Genomic DNA, 17,217 nt, shown 5'->3' on the forward strand with positions numbered 1-17,217 from the left:
TAGTTCAATGCATGATTCATATAATTGATCAATACATTTCTTGGTGGTCCCAAAACATATTACTATTAGGTTGAAAAATTGGGCCAGTAACCAAAAGGTTGCTGTATCGAATCCCCGAGCTGACAAGGTAAAAATCTGTCGTTCTGCCCCTGAACAAGGCAGTTAACCCACTGTTCCCCGGTAGGACGTCATTGTAAATAAGAATTTGTTCTTAACTGGCTTGCCTAGTTAAATAAAGGTTAAAAATAAATAATTCATTTCAATCCCAGCTGGCCTGGTACATTGTTTGCTGCCTGCATTCGGGATGTACTGTTTCAGTTTTAATGACTCAATCTTTTGGACAAAATCAGATGAATGTAAGTAAAGGCTGAGAATGTTAATACAATCAAACTAGCAAGGGTAATGATCACAACTCCGTCATAACGTCGCTAATAGGCTGGTGTATCTATGCAGAAAGATAAAAACACGTAGGCTACCGTTAGGTAGATCGCTAGCTACGAGGATCTCACGTGTGTGTGAGTGATTGACTTTCTCCACTCATATCGTTTTTCGTTGGTCATGCACAGAGATGCAGGTTTCATTTGGTTAGTATTTTGGTTTAGCATATCTCTTGGGTTCGTAAATTCACTCTGGCTCCGAAATCTACTCCGATTTCAGAGCACTCTCTTCTGAGTGTGCCAGAGTGCAGAATAACTGATGAATTTATGAAAGTGCAACACCCGCTGAATATGACCGGTGTCAGTAAACATAGACAAAGAAAGTATTAGTTAGTCACCAACGCTCTCAGTAACATGTAAACAGCCCAACCAGCTCTGCTACGGCAAGTAAAATGGTCGGAGTGAGGAGTTCTCTCATTTGTGTCTGGAAGTAGCTAATTAGCAAGCTAGACAACTTTAGCCAGTTAGCTTGGGTGCTTGGTTGGGACAAGCATGCATCATTGGCAGACATGCTGCACAGTTAGACGAGTAGGCAACAATTCACCATCGTTTATCAGTGCAATCTTGACAGACAACTCGCTGAAAAAGTTTGAGAGAGTTTATCTAATGTTTCTTTGTTATATTTTAGCTCATCTTGCTCTGGCTAACATTAGTTGATCTTGTTGTTGATGTGTATAACTGAGGGAGAGAGAGCCTACCTTTTCATGGTTGTTTGATCTGTAAAAGTTTACAAATGTAAGGGAACTACCGTGTTATTTACATATTCACAGAAGTCCATTCAGGTATATTTTGTGGTTTGAATGTGTTTTAACGATCTAAAGTTGTGCTGTTGCTACTTCCTGTAAACACGCACAGTCCAGTTCAAAGTGAATGAGGTCAGGGCCTACTTCCTGTAAACACGCACAGTCCAGTTCAAAGTGAATGAGGTCAGGGCCTACTTCCTGTAAACACACACAGTCCAGTTCAAAGTGAATTAGGTCAGGGCCTACTTCCTGTAAACACACACAGTCCAGTTCAAAGTGAATGAGGTCAGGGTCTACTTCCTGTAAACACACACAGTCCAGTTCAAAATGAATAAGGTCAGGGCCTACTTCCTGTAAACACACAGTCCAGTTCAAAGTGAATGAGGTCAGGGCCTACTTCCTGTAAACACACACAGTCCAGTTCAAAGTGAATGAGGTCAGGGCCTACGTCCTGTAAACACACAGTCCAGTTCAAAGTGAATGAGGTCAGGGCCTACTTCCTGTAAACACACACAGTCCAGTTCAAAGTGAATGAGGTCAGGGCCTACTTCCTGTAAACACACAGTCCAGTTCAAAGTGAATGAGGTTAGGGCCTACTTCCTGTAAACACACACAGTCCAGTTCAAAGTGAATGAGGTTAGGGCCTACTTCCTGTAAACACACACAGTCCAGTTCAAAATGAATGAGGTTAGGGCCTACTTCTTGTAAACACACACAGTCCAGTTCAAAGTGAATGAGGTCAGGGTCTACTTCCTGTAAACACACAGTCCAGTTCAAAGTGAATGAGGTCAGGGCCTACTTCCTGTAAACACACACGGTCCAGTTCAAAGAAAATGATGGCAGGGTCTACTTCCTGTAAACACACACAGTCCAGTTCAAAGTGAATGAGGTCAGGGCCTACTTCCTGTAAACACACAGTCCAGTTCAAAGTGAATGAGGTCAGGGCCTACTTCCTGTAAACACACACAGTCCAGTTCAAAGTGAATGAGGTTAGGGCCTACTTCCTGTAAACACACACAGTCCAGTTCAAAGTGAATGAGGTCAGGGCCTACTTCCTGTAAACACACAGTCCAGTTCAAAATGAATGAGGTCAGGGCCTACTTCCTGTAAACACACACAGTCCAGTTCAAAGTGAATGAGGTCAGGGCCTACTTCCTGTAAACACACAGTCCAGTTCAAAATGAATGAGGTCAGGGCCTACTTCCTGTAAACACACACAGTCCAGTTCAAAATGAATGAGGTCAGGGCCTACTTCCTGTAAACACACAGTCCAGTTCAAAGTGAATGAGGTTAGGGCCTACTTCCTGTAAACACACACAGTCCAGTTCAAAATGAATAAGGTCAGGGCCTACTTCCTGTAAACACACAGTCCAGTTCAAAGTGAATGAGGTTAGGGCCTACTTCCTGTAAACACACACAGTCCAGTTCAAAGTGAATGAGGTTAGGGCCTACGTCCTGTAAACACACAGTCCAGTTCAAAGTGAATGAGGTCAGGGCCTACTTCCTGTAAACACACACAGTCCAGTTCAAAGTGAATGAGGTCAGGGCCTACTTCCTGTAAACACACAGTCCAGTTCAAAGTGAATGAGGTCAGGGCCTACTTCCTGTAAACACACACAGTCCAGTTCAAAGTGAATGAGGTCAGGGCCTACTTCCTGTAAACACGGCACAGTCCAGTTCAAAGTGAATGAGGTCAGGGCCTACTTCCTGTAAACACACAGTCCAGTTCAAAGTGAATGAGGTCAGGGCCTACTTCCTGTAAACACACACAGTCCAGTTCAAAATGAATGAGGTCAGGGCCTACTTCCTGTAAACACACAGTCCAGTTCAAAGTGAATGAGGTCAGGGCCTACTTCCTGTAAACACACAGTCCAGTTCAAAGTGAATGAGGTCAGGGCCTACTTCCTGTAAACACACAGTCCAGTTCAAAGTGAATGAGGTCAGGGCCTACTTCCTGTAAACACACACAGTCCAGTTCAAAATGAATGAGGTCAGGGCCTACTTCCTGTAAACACACACAGTCCAGTTCAAAGTGAATGAGGTCAGGGCCTACTTCCTGTAAACACACACAGTCCAGTTCAGTGGATGATGGAAGGACTGTGTGGCAAATGGCTTGTTTATATACTGGGAAAAGTACATAAACACAACATGCAGCAGTACATATAAGGAAATCAGCCGATTAAATACAATTCATTAGGCCCTAAGCTACGGATTTCACACGACCGGGTAGGGTTTCAGCCATGGGTGGGCCTTGGAGGGCATAGGCCCACCGACTTGGCAGCCAGGCCCATCCACTGGGGAGCCAGGCCCAGCCAATCAGAATGAGTTTGGTTTCCCCCTCGGTCTTGGACAAGACAGATATTTTGATTAGGTGTTATTTACTGAAGTTTTATTTACTATTAGTTGTCTATTAAACGCACTGCCGCTTTCACACTCTATATTGCTATAGAATTTTCACATTGCCTTAGTATACCCTTCCAGCCATTACAATGAGCCTGTCCTCCTGTACCTCCGCCCACCAGCCTCCTCTGATATCCCGGTGCATCCAACCTGGCCCTAGCCTGATCCCAGATATGTTTGTGCTGTCTTGGAAGATAGAATGCAACACACTAGGTTCAGGCTGATTCGGGCTCGACCTCTGAACTCTAAACGCACTTCCAATGTATTTTCTTATTTAGAGCACCTTTTTTTGAAACTCTGCCTTTGGGTAACTGAATGACCACTCCCCCCCCCCGCTCGCTCTGACTCACACACAGGAAGGAGTGCCCTATTGAGAAAGAGGAGACCTGTTCCCTGTCATTGCTGGTACAGCTGTTCACATGAACCTATAAATAACTAAGCAACTGAACCACATAATGCTAGAGTTGGCCGTACTAACACAGCTACAGTCTGGATCACATGCTAATAGAATTGGCACAACAAACACACTGGACACAAATGTCCAGCCAACACACTGGACACAGACACACTGGACATAAACACACTGGACACAGACACACTGGACATAAACACACTGGACATAAACACACTGGACATAAACACACTGGACACAGACACACTGGACATAAACACACTGGACACAGACACACTGGACATAAACACACTGGACATAAACACACTGGACATAAACACACTGGACACAGACACACTGGACATAAACACACTGGACACAGACACACTGGACATAAACACACTGGACACAGACACACTGGACATAAACACACTGGACACAGACACACTGGACATAAACACACTGGACATAAACACACCGGACATAAACACACTGGACACAGACACACTGGACATAGACACATTGGACACAGACACACTGGACATAAACACACTGGACACAGACACACTGGACATAAACACACTGGACACAGACACACTGGACATAAACACACTGGACACAGACACACTGGACATAAACACACTGGACATAAACACACTGGACATAAACACACTGGACACAGACACACTGGACATAAACACACTGGACACAGACACACTGGACATAGACACACTGGACATAAACACACTGGACATAAACACACTGGACACAGACACACTGGACATAAACACACTGGACATAAACACACTGGACATAAACACACTGGACACAGACACACTGGACATAGACACATTGGACACAGACACACTGGACATAAACACACTGGACACAGACACACTGGACATAAACACACTGGACACAGACACACTGGACATAAACACACTGGACACAGACACACTGGACATAAACACACTGGACATAAACACACTGGACATAAACACACTGGACACAGACACACTGGACATAAACACACTGGACACAGACACACTGGACATAAACACACTGGACATAGACGTCCTCTTTAGTCTACCCTCACAAACACAGTGATTCTGCCCTGTCCCAATAGATATGAATAGCATCCTACTCATAGAGCCATAAACCTACTAGTCCCAGTCAACACATGGTGAAAACATCCTCTCGTACTCCTCACTCACACAAGAGTCCTCCTTGTCTGCTCCTTACAGTAGCTAGCCCTCTGGACAGGACAATCCTCACTGCTCATAGAGTTACAGTAGCACAACAACAACCACTGGGCCAGGTAGTCCCCAGTCCCCAGTCTTCCAGTCCCCCAGTCTCCCAGTCCCCCAGTCTTCCAGTCTCCCAGTCTCCCAGTCCCCCAGTCTTCCAGTCTCCCAGTCCCCCAGTCTTCCAGTCCCCCAGTCTCCCAGTCCCCAGTCTTCCAGTCCCCCAGTCTACCAGTCCCCAGTCTTCCAGTCCCCCAGTCTTCCAGTCCCCCAGTCTTCCAGTCCCCCAGTCTACCAGTCCCCAGTCTTCCAGTCCCCCAGTCTTCCAGTCCCCCAGTCTTCCAGTCCCCCAGTCTTCCAGTCCCCCAGTCCCCCAGTCTCCCAGTCCCCCAGTCTCCCAGTCCCCAGTCTTCCAGTCCCCCAGTCTTCCAGTCCCCCAGTCTTCCAGTCCCCCAGTCTTCCAGTCCCCCAGTCTTCCAGTCCCCCAGTCTCCCAGTCCCCAGTCTTCCAGTCCCCCAGTCTTCCAGTCCCCCAGTCTACCAGTCCCCAGTCTTCCAGTACCCCAGTCTCCCAGTCCCCAGTCCCCCAGTCTACCAGTCCCCAGTCTTCCAGTCCCCCAGTCCCCCAGTCTCCCAGTCTTCCAGTCCCCCAGTCTCCCAGTCCCCAGTCTTCCAGTCCCCCAGTCTTCCAGTCCCCCAGTCTTCCAGTCCCCCAGTCTTCCAGTCCCCCAGTCTTCCAGTCCCCCAGTCTCCCAGTCCCCAGTCTACCAGTCCCCAGTCTTCCAGTCCCCCAGTCTCCCAGTCCCCAGTCTTCCAGTCCCCCAGTCTTCCAGTCCCCCAGTCTTCCAGTCCCCCAGTCTTCCAGTCCCCCCCAGTCTTCCAGTCCCCCAGTCTCCCAGTCCCCAGTCTTCCAGTCCCCCAGTCTTCCAGTCCCCCAGTCTCCCAGTCCCCCAGTCCCCAGTCTTCCAGTCCCCCAGTCTACCAGTCCCCAGTCTTCCAGTCCCCCAGTCTTCCAGTACCCCAGTACCCCATCTCCCAGTCTCCTCTACCTCTCACAAACACATTGATTGATTGTTACCGTAGCTACAGTAAGAGGGGGAGGAGAGGAGAAGAAGAGCACTTTACCTCCTAGGCCCGGGTTTGTTTTAGAATTCTTTGTGGATCTGTGTAATCTGAGGGAAATATGTGTTTATCAAAATATGGCCAAACATTTGGCAGGAGGTTAGGAAGTGCAGCTCAGTTTCCACCTCATTTTGTGGGCAGTGTGCACATAGCCTGTCTTCTCTTGAGAGCCATCGGCTGTGACTTCCACTATGTCTGCTTCAGCTGTGACTTCTACTGTCTGCATCAGCTGTGACTTCCACTATGTCTGCTTCAGCTGTGACTTCCACTGTCTGCATCAGCTGTGACTTCCACTATGTCTGCATCAGCTGTGACTTCCACTATGTCTGCTTCAGCTGTGACTTCCACTATGTCTGCTTCAGCTGTGACTTCCACTATGTCTGCTTCAGCTGTGACTTCCACTGTCTGCATCAGCTGTGACTTCCACTATGTCTGCATCAGCTGTGACTTCCACTATGTCTGCTTCAGCTGTGAATTCCACTATGTCTGCTTCAGCTGTGAATTCCACTATGTCTGTTTCAGCTGTGAATTCCACTATGTCTGCTTCAGCTGTGACTTCCACTATGTCTGCATCAGCTGTGACTTCCACTATGTCTGCTTCAGCTGTGACTTCCACTATGTCTGCATCAGCTGTGACTTCCACTATGTCTGCATCAGCTGTGACTTCCACTATGTCTGCATCAGCTGTGACTTCCACTATGTCTGCTTCAGCTGTGAATTCCACTATGTCTGTTTCAGCTGTGAATTCCACTATGTCTGCTTCAGCTGTGACTTCCACTATGTCTGCTTCAGCTGTGACTTCCACTATGTCTGCTTCAGCTGTGACTTCCACTATGTCTGCTTCAGCTGTGACTTCCACTATGTCTGCTTCAACTGTGAATTCCACTATGTCTGCTTCAGCTGTGACTTCCACTATGTCTGCTTCAGCTGTGACTTCCACTATGTCTGCTTCAGCTGTGACTTCCACTATGTCTGCATCAGCTGTGACTTCCACTATGTCTGCTTCAGCTGTGAATTCCACTATGTCTGCATCAGCTGTGAATTCCACTATGTCTGCATCAGCTGTGAATTCCACTATGTCTGCTTCAGCTGTGAATTCCACTATGTCTGCTTCAGCTGTGACTTCCACTATGTCTGCTTCAGCTGTGACTTCCACTATGTCTGCTTCAGCTGTGAATTCCACTATGTCTGCTTCAGCTGTGACTTCCACTATGTCTGCTTCAACTGTGAATTCCACTATGTCTGCTTCAGCTGTGACTTCCACTATGTCTGCTTCAGCTGTGAATTCCACTATGTCTGCTTCAGCTGTGAATTCCACTATGTCTGCTTCAGCTGTGACTTCCACTATGTCTGCTTCAACTGTGAATTCCACTATGTCTGCTTCAGCTGTGACTTCCACTATGTCTGCTTCAGCTGTGAATTCCACTATGTCTGCTTCAGCTGTGAATTCCACTATGTCTGCTTCAGCTGTGACTTCCACTATGTCTGCTTCAGTTGTGACTTCCACTATGTCTGCTTCAGCTGTGACTTCCACTATGTCTGCTTCAGTTGTGACTTCCACTATGTCTGCTTCAGCTGTGACTTCCACTATGTCTGCTTCAGCTGTGAATTCCACTATGTCTGCTTCAGCTGTGAATTCCACTATGTCTGCTTCAGCTGTGACTTCCACTATGTCTGCTTCAGCTGTGACTTCCACTATGTCTGCTTCAGCTGTGACTTCCACTATGTCTGCATCAGCTGTGAATTCCACTATGTCTGCTTCAGCTGTGAATTCCACTATGTCTGCTTCAGCTGTGAATTCCACTATGTCTGCTTCAGCTGTGAATTCCACTATGTCTGCATCAGCTGTGAATTCCACTATGTCTGCTTCAGCTGTGACTTCCACTATGTCTGCATCAGCTGTGACTTCCACTATGTCTGCTTCAGCTGTGAATTCCACTATGTCTGCATCAGCTGTGACTTCCACTATGTCTGCATCAGCTGTGAATTCCACTATGTCTGCTCTGTACGTAGTCAAAGCTTTCCTTAAGTGTTTTGTCAGTTACAGTGGTGCCTAGTAAAAAACAAAAAAAATCTATCTTATCTAACGTGGGAATCAATATGGTAGAAGCTCTGGGGACATGGAAGGGTTAGGGCTGAGGGGAAGGGGTTAGGTCCCTCTCATGAAATGTAGGCCTACATTGAACATCACACTGATTGTCTGCTACTGTAGGCTGAATTATAGAACAGCTATTTCCACTTAAAGCAGGTACAGCCTCAGTGTTGACAGTACAACTGTAACTTAAAGCAGGTACAGCCTCAGTGTTGACAGTACAACTGTAACTTAAGGCAGGTACAGCCTCAGTGTTGACAGTACAATTGTAACTTAAAGCAGGTACAGCCTCAGTGTTGACAGTACAATTGTAACTTAAAGCAGGTACAGCCTCAGTGTTGACAGTACAATTGTAACTTAAAGCAGGTACAGCCTCAGTGTTGACAGTACAATTGTAACTTAAAGCAGGTACAGCCTCAGTGTTGACAGTACAATTGTAACTTAAAGCAGGTACAGCCTCAGTGTTGACAGTACAATTGTAACTTAAAGCAGGTACAGCCTCAGTGTTGACAGTACAATTGTAACTTAAAACAGGTACAGCCTCAGTGTTGACAGTAAACCCGCTGGACGTTGTCAGTGACGGGAACATTGCCAGGCACAACCCATCACATACTACAATCTACCATTGGGTAATATATCTACAGCAGACACATTGCCATGAGGCGGCAGCGTAGCCTAGTGGTTAGAGCGTTGGACTAGTAATTGAAAGGTTGCAAGATCAAATCCCTGAGCTGCTAAGGTAGAAAATCTGTCCTTCTATCCCTGAACAAAGTAGTTAACCCACTGTTCCTAGGCCATCATTGAAAATAAGAATTTGTTCTTAAATAAAGGTTTTTAAAAAATCAGGCTCAGATTCACGTGACGAGTAAGAAAGTCATCATAAATCTACGCACATTCAACAGCCTGAGATTTATGTTATTACTTCTAAACAAAAATAACTTTTTTTGGTTCCTCATACTCTTACGTTATGTTTTGTGTTTATGTGTTTATGTGTTTATGTTGTGTTTATGTGTCTTATGTTTTGATTCTTGCTCGGACAGTCGCTAAGATTATATTTGGTTGTGATCTTTGCAAAATACCTATTTTGGATGCAGCAGCAGTTAGCTAGAATGCTAACGCTCATTGATATAGACTGTAGCAAAAGCTAGCCAAACAGCCGTTTTACTGGTTGAAGTTGAAGTGTTTTTTTATTTATTTATTTTTTAAAAGTATAATGCAGTTGATTTGCAATGATGATGACACAAACATTATATTACACAGGACATGCTTACAACCCTGGTCGTGAGGACCCAAAGGGGCTTGAGTGTTTTCCCTAGCACGCACACACACGCGCCATTCACATAATCAACTCATCATCATTAGTGGAATCAGGTGTGTTAATACTCGGGCAAAAACTACAATGTCCACCCTCTTCGGGTTACCAGGACCAGGGTGAAGAAACACTGCCGCACGGTATAGTGTCACACCAAGCCTGTTTACCATACGTTATATAACGTAACATCACACCAAGCCTGTTTACCATACGTTATATAACGTAACATCACACCAAGCCTGTTTACCATACGTTATATAACGTAACATCACACCAAGCCTGTTTACCATACGTTATATAACGTAACATCACACCAAGCCTGTTTACCATGCGTTATATAACGTAACACCACACCAAGCCCGTGGTTTACCATGAGTTATATAACGTAACACCACACCAAGCCTGTTTACCATGCGTTATATAACGTAACATCACACCAAGCCCGTGGTTTACCATGCGTTATATAACGTAACACCACACCAAGCCCGTGGTTTACCATGCGTTATATAACGTAACACCATGCCAAGCCTGTTTACCATACATTATATAACGTAACATCACACCAAGCCCGTGGTTTACCATGCGTTATATAACGTAACATCACACCAAGCCCGTGGTTTACCATACGTTATATAACGTAACATCACACCAAGCCTGTTTACCATACGTTATATAACGTAACATCACACCAAGCCCGTGGTTTACCATGCGTTATATAACGTAACATCACACCAAGCCTGTTTACCATACATTATATAACGTAACATCACACCAAGCCCGTGGTTTACCATGCGTTATATAACGTAACATCACACCAAGCCCGTGGTTTACCATACGTTATATAACGTAACATCACACCAAGCCCGTGGTTTACCATACGTTATATAACGTAACATCACACCAAGCCCGTGGTTTACCATACGTTATATAACGTAACACCACACCAAGCCCGTGGTTTACCATGCGTTATATAACGTAACATCACACCAAGCCCGTGGTTTACCATGCGTTATATAACGTAACATCACACCAAGCCCGTGGTTTACCATACGTTATATAACGTAACATCACACCAAGCCCGTGGTTTACCATACGTTATATAACGTAACACCACACCAAGCCTGTTTACCATACGTTATATAACGTAACACCATGCCTGTTTACCATGCGTTATATAACGTAACACCATGCCCGTGGTTTACCATGCGTTATATAACGTAACACCACACCAAGCCTGTTTACCATACGTTATATAACGTAACACCATGCCCGTGGTTTACCATGCGTTATATAACGTAACACCACACCAAGCCTGTTTACCATACGTTATATAACGTAACACCATGCCCGTGGTTTACCATGCGTTATATAACGTAACACCATGCCCGTGGTTTACCATGCGTTATATAACGTAACACCATGCCCGTGGTTTACCATGCGTTATATAACGTAACACCACACCAAGCCTGTTTACCATTATATAACGTAACACCAACCCTGTTTACCATACGTTATATATGTATATATATATGTTACCATGCCATACCCTGTTTACCATACGTTATATAACGTAACACCATGCCCGTGTTAACATGTTATATAACGTTACCATGCCATACCCTGGAGCGATGCTTCAGGAACAGAGCCCTTTTTCTCCACATCTGTGGAGGAAGGAACCAACCGGGCAGTGAGAGAGGAACCAACCGGGCAGTGAGAGAGGGAGAGAGGAACCAACCGGGCAGTGAGAGAGGAACCAACCGGGCAGTGAGAGAGGGACCAACCGGGCAGTGAGAGAGGGAGAGAGGAACCAACCGGGCAGTGAGAGAGGGAGAGAGGAACCAACCGGGCAGTGAGAGAGGGAGAGAGGAACCAACCGGGCAGTGAGAGAGGAACCAACCGGGCAGTGAGAGAGGAGAGAGGAACCAACCGGGCAGTGAGAGAGGAACCAACCGGGCAGTGAGAGAGGGACCAACCGGGCAGTGAGAGAGGGAGAGAGGAACCAACCGGGCAGTGAGAGAGGGAGAGAGGAACCAACCGGGCAGTGAGAGAGGGAGAGAGGAACCAACCGGGCAGTGAGAGAGGTACCAACCGGGCAGTGAGAGAGGGAGAGAGGAACCAACCGGGCAGTGAGAGAGGACCCAACCGGGCAGTGAGAGAGGAGAGAGGAACCAACCGGGCAGTGAGAGAGGAACCAACCGGGCAGTGAGAGAGGGAGAGAGGAACCAACCGGGCAGTGAGAGAGGAACCAACCGGGCAGTGAGAGAGGGACCAACCGGGCAGTGAGAGAGGGAGAGAGGAACCAACCGGGCAGTGAGAGAGGAACCAACCGGGCAGTGAGAGAGGGAGAGAGGAACCAACCGGGCAGTGAGAGAGGAACCAACCGGGCAGTGTGAGAGGGACCAACCGGGCAGTAAGAGAGGGAGAGAGGAACCAACCGGGCAGTGAGAGAGGGAGAGAGGGACCAACCGGGCAGTGAGAGAGGGAGAGAGGAACCAACCGGGCAGTGAGAGAGGAACCAACTGGGCAGTGAGAGAGGGAGAGAGGAACCAACCGGGCAGTGAGAGAGGAACCAACCGGGCAGTGAGAGAGGGACCAACCGGGCAGTGAGAGAGGGAGAGAGGAACCAACCGGGCAGTGAGAGAGGAACCAACCGGGCAGTGAGAGAGGGAGAGAGGAACCAACCGGGCAGTGAGAGAGGAACCAACCGGGCAGTGAGAGAGGGACCAACCGGGCAGTGAGAGAGGGAGAGAGGAACCAACCGGGCAGTGAGAGAGGAGAGAGGAACCAACCGGGCAGTGAGAGAGGAGAGAGGAACCAACCGGGCAGTGAGAGAGGGACCAACCGGGCAGTGAGAGAGGGACCAACCGGGCAGTGAGAGAGGGAGAGAGGAACCAACCGGGCAGTGAGAGAGGAACCAACCGGGCAGTGAGAGAGGGAGAGAGGAACCAACCGGGCAGTGAGAGAGGAACCAACCGGGCAGTGAGAGAGGGAGAGAGGAACCAACCGGGCAGTGAGAGAGGAACCAACCGGGCAGTGAGAGAGGGACCAACCGGGCAGTGAGAGAGGGAGAGAGGAACCAACCGGGCAGTGAGAGAGGGAGAGAGGAACCAACCGGGCAGTGAGAGAGGGAGAGGAACCAACCGGGCAGTGAGAGAGGACCAACCGGGCAGTGAGAGAGGGACCAACTGGGCAGTGAGAGAGGGAGAGAGGAACCAACCGGGCAGTGAGAGAGGGAGAGAGGAACCAACCGGGCAGTGAGAGAGGGAGAGAGGAACCAACCGGGCAGTGAGAGAGGGACCAACCGGGCAGTGAGAGAGGGACCAACCGGGCAGTGAGAGAGGGAGAGAGGAACCAACCGGGCAGTGAGAGAGGGACCAACCGGGCAGTGAGAGAGGGAGAGAGAAACCAACCGGGCAGGGAGAGAGGGACCAACCGGGCAGTGAGAGAGGAGAGAGGAACCAACCGGGCAGTGAGAGAGGGACCAACCGGGCAGTGAGAGAGGAGAGAGAACCAACCGGGCAGTGAGAGAGGACCAACCGGGCAGTGAGAGAGGGAGAGAGGAACCAACCGGGAAGTGAGAGAGGGAGAGAGGGACCAACCGGGCAGTGAGAGAGGGAGAGAGGAACCAACTGGGCAGTGAGAGAGGGAGAGAGAACCAACCGGGCAGTGAGAGAGGAGAGAGGAACCAACCGGGCAGTGAGAGAGGAGAGAGGGACCAACCGGGCAGTGAGAGAGGGAGAGAGGGACCAACCGGGCAGTGAGAGAGGGACCAACCGGGCAGTGAGAGAGGAGAGAGGAACCAACCGGGCAGTGAGAGAGGGAGAGGGACCAACCGGGCAGTGAGAGAGGGAGAGAGGAACCAACCGGGCAGTGAGAGAGGGAGAGAGGAACCAACCGGGCAGTGAGAGAGGGACCAACCGGGCAGTGAGAGAGGGAGAGAGGAACCAACTGGGCAGTGAGAGAGGGACCAACCGGGCAGTGAGAGAGGGAGAGAGGAACCAACTGGGCAGTGAGAGAGGGAGAGAGGAACCAACCGGGCAGTGAGAGAGGGAGAGAGGAACCAACTGGGCAGTGAGAGAGGGACCAACCGGGCAGTGAGAGAGGGAGAGAGGAACCAACTGGGCAGTGAGAGAGGGAGAGAGGAACCAACCGGGCAGTGAGAGAGGGAGAGAGGAACCAACCGGGCAGTGAGAGAGGGAGAGAGGAACCAACCGGGAAGTGAGAGAGGGAGAGAGGGACCAACCGGGCAGTGAGAGAGGGAGAGAGGAACCAACCGGGCAGTGAGAGAGGGAGAGGGAACCAACCGGGCAGTGAGAGAGGGAGAGAGGAACCAACCGGGCAGTGAGAGAGGGAGAGAGGAACTAACCGGGCAGTGAGAGAGGGAGAGAGGAACCAACCGGGCAGTGAGAGAGGGAGAGAGGAACTAACCGGGCAGTGAGAGAGGGAGAGAGGAACCAACCGGGCAGTGAGAGAGGGAGAGAGGAACCAACCGGGCAGTGAGAGAGGGAGAGGAACCAACCGGGCAGTGAGAGAGGGACCAACCGGGCAGTGAGAGAGGAGAGAGGAACCAACTGGGCAGTGAGAGAGGACCAACCGGGCAGTGAGAGAGGGAGAGAGGAACCAACTGGGCAGTGAGAGAGGGACCAACCGGGCAGTGAGAGAGGAGAGAGGAACCAACCGGGCAGTGAGAGAGGAGAGAGGAACCAACCGGGCAGTGAGAGAGGGAGAGAGGAACCAACTGGGCAGTGAGAGAGGACCAACCGGGCAGTGAGAGAGGAGAGAGGAACCAACTGGGCAGTGAGAGAGGGACCAACCGGGCAGTGAGAGGGGAGAGAGGAACCAACCGGGAAGTGAGAGAGGGAGAGAGGAACCAACCGGGCAGTGAGAGAGGAGAGAGGAACCAACCGGGCAGTGAGAGAGGGAGAGAGGAACCAACTGGGCAGTGAGAGAGGGACCAACCGGGCAGTGAGAGAGGGAGAGAGGAACCAACCGGGCAGTGAGAGAGGGAGAGAGGAACCAACTGGGCAGTGAGAGAGGGAGAGAGGAACCAACTGGGCAGTGAGAGAGGGAGAGAGGAACCAACTGGGCAGTGAGAGAGGAACCAACCGGGCAGTGAGAGAGGGAGAGAGGAACCAACCGGGCAGTGAGAGAGGAACCAACCGGGCAGTGAGAGAGGGACCAACCGGGCAGTGAGAGAGGGAGAGAGGAACCAACCGGGCAGTGAGAGAGGGAGAGAGGGACCAACCGGGCAGTGAGAGAGGGAGAGAGGAACCAACCGGGCAGTGAGAGAGGAACCAACCGGGCAGTGAGAGAGGGAGAGAGGAACCAACCGGGCAGTGAGAGAGGAACCAACCGGGCAGTGAGAGAGGACCAACCGGGCAGTGAGAGGGAGAGAGGAACCAACCGGGCAGTGAGAGAGGAACCAACCGGGCAGTGAGAGAGGGAGAGAGGAACCAACCGGGCAGTGAGAGAGGAACCAACCGGGCAGTGAGAGAGGACCAACCGGGCAGTGAGAGAGGGAGAGAGGAACCAACCGGGCAGTGAGAGAGGGAGAGAGGAACCAACCGGGCAGTGAGAGAGGGAGAGAGGAACCAACCGGGCAGTGAGAGAGGGACCAACCGGGCAGTGAGAGAGGGACCAACCGGGCAGTGAGAGAGGGAGAGAGGAACCAACCGGGCAGTGAGAGAGGGAGAGAGGAACCAACCGGGCAGTGAGAGAGGAACCAACCGGGCAGTGAGAGAGGGAGAGAGGAACCAACCGGGCAGTGAGAGAGGAACCAACCGGGCAGTGAGAGAGGAGAGAGGAACCAACCGGGCAGTGAGAGAGGAACCAACCGGGCAGTGAGAGAGGGACCAACCGGGCAATGAGAGAGGGAGAGAGGAACCAACCGGGCAGTGAGAGGGAGAGAGGAACCAACCGGGCAGTGAGAGAGGGAGAGAGGAACCAACCGGGCAGTGAGAGAGGACCAACCGGGCAGTGAGAGAGGGACCAACTGGGCAGTGAGAGAGGAGAGAGGAACCAACCGGGCAGTGAGAGAGGAGAGAGGAACCAACCGGGCAGTGAGAGAGGGAGAGAGGAACCAACCGGGCAGTGAGAGAGGGACCAACCGGGCAGTGAGAGAGGACCAACCGGGCAGTGAGAGAGGGAGAGAGGAACCAACCGGGCAGTGAGAGAGGGAGAGAGAAACCAACCGGGCAGTGAGAGAGGACCAACCGGGCAGTGAGAGAGGGAGAGAGGAACCAACCGGGCAGTGAGAGAGGACCAACCGGGCAGTGAGAGAGGGAGAGAGGAACCAACCGGGCAGTGAGAGAGGGACCAACCGGGCAGTGAGAGAGGGAGAGAGGAACCAACCGGGAAGTGAGAGAGGGAGAGAGGGACCAACCGGGCAGTGAGAGAGGGAGAGAGGAACCAACTGGGCAGTGAGAGAGGGAGAGAGGAACCAACCGGGCAGTGAGAGAGGGAGAGAGGAACCAACCGGGCAGTGAGAGAGGGAGAGAGGGACCAACCGGGCAGTGAGAGAGGGAGAGAGGGACCAACCGGGCAGTGAGAGAGGAACCAACCGGGCAGTGAGAGAGGGAGAGAGGAACCAACCGGGCAGTGAGAGAGGAACCAACCGGGCAGTGAGAGAGGGACCAACCGGGCAGTGAGAGAGGGAGAGAGGAACCAACCGGGCAGTGAGAGAGGAACCAACCGGGCAGTGAGAGAGGGAGAGAGGAACCAACCGGGCAGTGAGAGAGGAACCAACCGGGCAGTGAGAGAGGGACCAACCGGGCAGTGAGAGAGGGAGAGAGGAACCAACCGGGCAGTGAGAGAGGGAGAGAGGAACCAACCGGGCAGTGAGAGAGGGAGAGAGGAACCAACCGGGCAGTGAGAGAGGACCAACCGGGCAGTGAGAGAGGGACCAACCGGGCAGTGAGAGAGGGAGAGAGGAACCAACCGGGCAGTGAGAGAGGGAGAGAGGAACCAACCGGGCAGTGAGAGAGGAACCAACCGGGCAGTGAGAGAGGAGAGAGGAACCAACCGGGCAGTGAGAGAGAACCAACCGGGCAGTGAGAGAGGGAGAGAGGAACCAACCGGGCAGTGAGAGAGGAACCAACCGGGCAGTGAGAGAGGGACCAACCGGGCAATGAGAGAGGAGAGAGGAACCAACCGGGCAGTGAGAGAGGAGAGAGGAACCAACCGGGCAGTGAGAGAGGGAGAGAGGAACCAACCGGGCAGTGAGAGAGGGACCAACCGGGCAGTGAGAGAGGGACCAACTGGGCAGTGAGAGAGGGAGAGAGGAACCAACCGGGCAGTGAGAGAGGGAGAGAGGAACCAACCGGGCAGTGAGAGAGGGAGAGAGGAACCAACCGGGCAGTGAGAGAGGGACCAACCGGGCAGTGAGAGAGGGACCAACCGGGCAGTGAGAGAGGGAGAGAGGAACCAACCGGGCAGTGAGAGAGGGAGAGAGAAACCAACCGGGCAGTGAGAGAGGGAC

General features: G+C 50.9%; 1 protein-coding gene across 1 annotated transcript in view; it reads right to left on the bottom strand.

The window, feature by feature from the left end:
- LOC135556741 (anoctamin-5-like) overlaps positions 1 to 17,217 on the bottom strand; it is an 88,028-nt gene that overhangs the window by 45,147 nt on the left and 25,664 nt on the right. The window lies entirely within an intron of this gene.

This window comes from Oncorhynchus masou, chromosome 15 (genome assembly GCF_036934945.1).
Source record: "Oncorhynchus masou masou isolate Uvic2021 chromosome 15, UVic_Omas_1.1, whole genome shotgun sequence".
NCBI classification, from domain to species: domain Eukaryota; kingdom Metazoa; phylum Chordata; class Actinopteri; order Salmoniformes; family Salmonidae; genus Oncorhynchus; species Oncorhynchus masou.